The 4,970-nt window shown below is 41.0% G+C and overlaps 1 pseudogene; it reads left to right on the top strand.

The window, feature by feature from the left end:
* The first annotated feature begins 531 nt into the window (after positions 1-531).
* Positions 532-1,060, top strand: LOC120220652 (annotated as a pseudogene).
* The last annotated feature ends 3,910 nt before the right edge of the window (positions 1,061-4,970 follow it).

Raw genomic sequence — 4,970 nt, 5'->3', positions numbered from 1 at the left:
TGAGAAAATGCATTATTTTTTGTCAATCAAAATTATGTAGAAGCAAAAGAAAAGGCCTCTTTGGAGATGCTGCAACAACCCTATTTAAAGAAAAGAAGACAAAGCATAGTTAGAAATGCCCTCTGGGGCGCCTGGGTGTCTCAGTCAGTTAAGCATCCAACTTCAGCTTGGGTCGTGATCTTGTGGCTTGTGAGTTTGAGCCCCGAGCCAAGCTCTGTGAAGGATTCTGTGTCTCCCTCTCTCTCTCTACCCCACCTACACTCTGATTCTCTTTCTCTCAAAAATACATAAACATCAAAAAATTTTTTAAAAAAGGAAAAGAAATGGTCTCCCTGCTCACACGTGGATGCAACAAAAAGTAGCCTTCAAACTTATTGGGAAAAAGAGCATGTGGCCCCAGTTGCTCGGAGCCCCACCCTGGGTGGCCCCAGTTCCTGCCACCAGACCCCTTGCTGGCAACAGAGCACTGCTCCAAGACCAGGGATGTCCCACGACCCTTCAGATGTGTGCCAATGAGGACCAGGAGATGGAATGGATGCATGGTGCTCTGTCAAAAGTCCAGTTGCATTTCAACAAAGGAGAGGTGAAAATGGTGATCCCAAAGACCTCTTAATAGAACTTTCTTGGACAGAAACATATCCCCAAATGTCTCCAGTTATTTCTATGAATGCCTTTTGCCTTTTTTTTTTTTAAACAACACCCATATCATCAACTGTAAAGCAGAGCATGTTAGCCACGTCGCAGGAAGAAGTGGAAGGTCAGTCTCGGGACCATTATGACTTACACATAGTTGAAATATACCAAGGACAATAAAAAGCAGTTCATGGAGAAACATCATTCCATTGATTCTCCGATACCCATAAGCAGTATCATCTCCATGGAAACTCCTACTACTGCCCCCATCAAGTAAGAATAAAGACAAAAAAAAGAACAACTTACAAAAGCCCAGAAATGTAAGCTGACAGATAAAACAGATCACAAAGGAGATCTTTCTCAAGGATGGGATGGGATTGATGTGGTGCCACATCTAAGCAAAACTTACTCTGAAGATGATGAATAGTGTTTGGAGTTAGAGACAATGGAAGAGCATCCTTAAAAAGGTAAACTGAGTTCAGGGTTCCTGGGTGCTTCAGACAGGTGAGCATCAGAATTTTGATTTCAGTTCCAGTCATAATCCCAAGGTCCTGGGATCCAACCTGGATCCAGACCCAGATCCAGCTCTGAGCTGAGGCTGGAGCCTATTTAAGATTCTCTGTCTCTGTCTCTGTCTCTGTCTCTCTTCTCCTCCTTCCCCCCGCTGTCCTTAAAAAAAAGAAGAAGAAGAAGAAAAAGTAGAGGCACCTGGGTGGCTCAGTCCGTGAAGCGTCTGACTTCAGCTCAGGTCATGATCTCGCAGTTCACGAGTTTGAGCCTTGCCTCGGGCTCTGTGCTGATAGCTCAGAGCCTAGAGCCTGCTTCAGATTTTGTTTCTCCTTCTCTCTCTCTGACTTTCCACTGCTCACGCTCTGTCTCCCTCTGAAAAATCAAATAAAAAAATTTTTTTAAGTAAACTTGGTTCAAAATGTTTTATATACTTTTCTAGTATTGAAATGGCTTTTCATAAAACAGATTTTTTTGCATGTTGCTTATATTAAAAATGATTTAAGCTGAAAGTTCACAGAGGGAACTGGTTGTATTAAATGATTTTCACAAACTTGCTTTAATAAAAGGAGAAGTGGTCCTGTTTAGAATACTTTATAAAGATGGCTGAGCTTTATAAAGGGACAAAATGGGGAAAATGAATAATTTTAATTTATTATTCTAGTGGATGTGATATTTTTTAAAGGAGTAGGAAGCCCTTTTGAAACGCTCATCCCAGTAGAGCAGAATACTGAGTGAACAGCGATTTTGAAGCATGAACCATATTAATAGACTTCTCGTATTTAATTACTCCTCTTTCTCTTAATTACTGAAACATAAATTGCTTCAGATAGATTTAAATACTAGCATTTGAACTTTAGACATAATATTCTTTGTGGTTCCTTTTTATTTTTCAAAGGTGAACCAGTTCTTTTTAGTAAATGAGTATCTGTTTATACTTTTCTCTTGGTTTGGGTCATGATATTTGCCCATGAGTTTTCAGTGGCATGTGGAATAGGAGAATATGAAAGTAAATGTGCCAAATACATTCATAAGTATTTGAACAGAAGTGCTGGTTCCCATTGAAAGCATTTCTCTTTGCTGCATATACCAAGATGGGAGTAAAGGATGCCTTAATATTTTATTTTTGTGTTTTTGGAGACAATGGTTTTAATAAAGCTTGCTATTGTGTGATTTTAGTTGTCTGGTAACTGAAGGTCTTCTAAATGGTTTCACATAAAGCCACATTTCAAGTCCCATTTCTTTTCAAGTATCCAAATCCATTCCTCAGCCTGAACATCTTCATAATAATAGACATTGAGGTTTTACAAATGCTGAATCATAGTACGTGCTCTATTATTTTTTTTAAATCATGAGTAAGGTAACTCAGTGTATTGTAAGCAGGAAGTTATTAATGTATATGTGTGATTTATAATGACTGCACTTGCTCCCTGGCTTTGTTTTTTTTTTTTAACTTTATTTATTTTGATATATATAGAGAGAGATGTGGGAGGGGCAGAGAGAGAGGGAAAGAGAGCTTCCCAAGCAGGTTCCACACTGTCAGCACACAGCCCAACATAGGGCTCAAACTCATGAACCATGAGATCAAGACCTGAGGTAAAATCAAGAGTCAGAAGCTTAACTGGGGTGCCCGCGTGGCTAGTTGGTTAGGCATCTTACTTCAGCTCAGGTCATGATCTCAAAGTTTGTGAATTCGAGCCCCATGTTGGGCTCTGTGCTGACAGCTCAGAGCCTGGAGCCTGCTTTGGATTCTGTGTCTCCCTCTCTCTCTGCCCCTCCCATGCTCCTGCTTTCTCTCTGTCTCTGTCTCTCTCTCTCTTTCAAAAATAAATACATATTTAAAAATTTAAAAAAGAAGAGTCAGAAGCTTAACTGACTGAGCCACCCAGACGCTCCCTGGTTTTAAAGGTGTAAGACTTGCTCCTGGGGTATCCACAAAGGTAGGCTGTTGTTCCTCATGTTATACCTGTGCATCTTGGGTCTGAAGTTTTTGAAGAATAATTGACTTTTATTTATTTTTTGTAAATTTTTTTAACATTTACTTAGTTTTGAGAGACAGAGCACAAGTCGGGGAGGGGCAGAGAGAGATGGGGGGAGCACAGAATACAAAGCAGGTCCAGGCTCTAAACTGTTAGCACAGAGTCCGACACGGGGCTTGAACTCACAAACCATGAGATCATGACCTGAGCCGAAGTCAGCCGGCTACCCGACTGAGCCGGCCAGGAGCGCCAGAATAATTGACTTTTAAAGATGTTTCCTTAGCAGAAGAGCAGTTTGAGTTGTATCCATGGTTTTTACTGGGCTAACATTAGGCTCCGTTAAATCATTTGAATTACACAGCAAATGCCACTGTGATGCAGAAGTGTCATCTGATTTTCAAAAGTGGAATCACATTTTATATCTTGAATTAATATAATAGAAACATTAGCATTCAAGGCTACTGGAATAGGCCAGTTTTTGTTTGGGGGATTGTGTTGGTGGTTTTTGTTGTGTCGATCTGTTTGCTTGTTTGTAAAGAAACTGACCCGGCTACATCTGCCAATGGAAAAAAAAATATTTTACGCTGAAGATTCTGAAATTCTTCAGGTTTATTATGGTTCATAGATGATAAAGAATAATGCTAGCTAGGGGCGCCTGGGTGGCTTAGTCGGTTAAGCGTCCGACTTTCTCTTGGGTCATGATCTCCCGGTTCGTGGGTTCGAGCCCCCCGTCGGGCTCTGTGCTGACTGCCAGCTCAGAGCCTGGAGCCTGTTTCAGTCTGTGACTCCCTCTCTCTCTGACCCTCCCCTGCTCACGCTGTCTCTCTCTCTCTCTCCTAGAAATAAATAAAACATTAAAAAAAAAAAGAATAATGCTAGCTAAATGCCAATGGACTGGTTTTACTCTTTTGATATGAAATGTACAAAATGGGGGGGGGGGAGATGATGGTGGTGCACGTGCCTCTTACTACTTATGTAAAGCACTTGAACTTTCTCATCTACATTGCCATCATCTAACACTCCCAGTGTATTTCCTCAAATTTTGTTGACCTAAAATTGTATGGAATGACATAATTAATAAACAATAAAACTTGAATTACACACACACACACACACACACACACACACACACACACACACAAAGAATATGTGACAACGGAAGAGAGGCAATCAGGGGTGGACAGACAGGGGCTTACCAGCACACACCTGTCCAGAATGTGACATTGAAACAAATATCCTAGCGACTGAATCTCTGTAGGGTAATGTGTCTCCAGTTTTTGTGTGCTATTTAGTTCTATCAAATAACTACATTTTGTTCAGTTAAGCACATTTAATAGGACAGAGTTTTAGATGCTTAGTTTTATATAGTCTTTGGACTAATACAACTGAAAAGAATCTGCTTGTCAATAGGAGAGTTGTCAAGTTCGGTCTCACCCTCTATGCATTCCTCAATTCTCACTGCCATTTTCACAAATGGAAAGATTCCCAAGAGCCTTCTCTGTGACTCTGTTAGCACCTTTAGCAGTGCCAGTAAGTGGAACCAAACAAATTTCAAGGGATTGGGGCAGCTTTGGTGTGATCATGGGAACTTTAAAAAACAATGCAAATGACAAAATAACAAGCTTACAGACAGAGAGCATGTTAGTGGTTCCCAGAGGTGGGAGGTGGGTTAGCGGGGGTGGCTGTCGCAAAAGGGCAGCACAGGGAATCTCCAAGGTAGCTTTCTGTCTCTTGCCTATGGTTTTAGACACATGAACTTACATGTGTGCCAAGAATGGAAAGCATGCACAAATGAGTGAGTGCGAGCAAAACCAGTGTGACCTGAATAAAGTCTGTGGACTATATCACTGC

The sequence above is a fragment of the Hyaena hyaena genome, unplaced genomic scaffold, assembly GCF_003009895.1.
Source record: "Hyaena hyaena isolate Hyena2069 unplaced genomic scaffold, ASM300989v1 scaffold_714, whole genome shotgun sequence".
NCBI classification, from domain to species: Eukaryota; Metazoa; Chordata; class Mammalia; order Carnivora; family Hyaenidae; genus Hyaena; species Hyaena hyaena.
The sequence above is the reverse complement of the archived record's forward strand: the minus strand, read 5'-3'. Positions and strand labels throughout refer to the sequence as shown.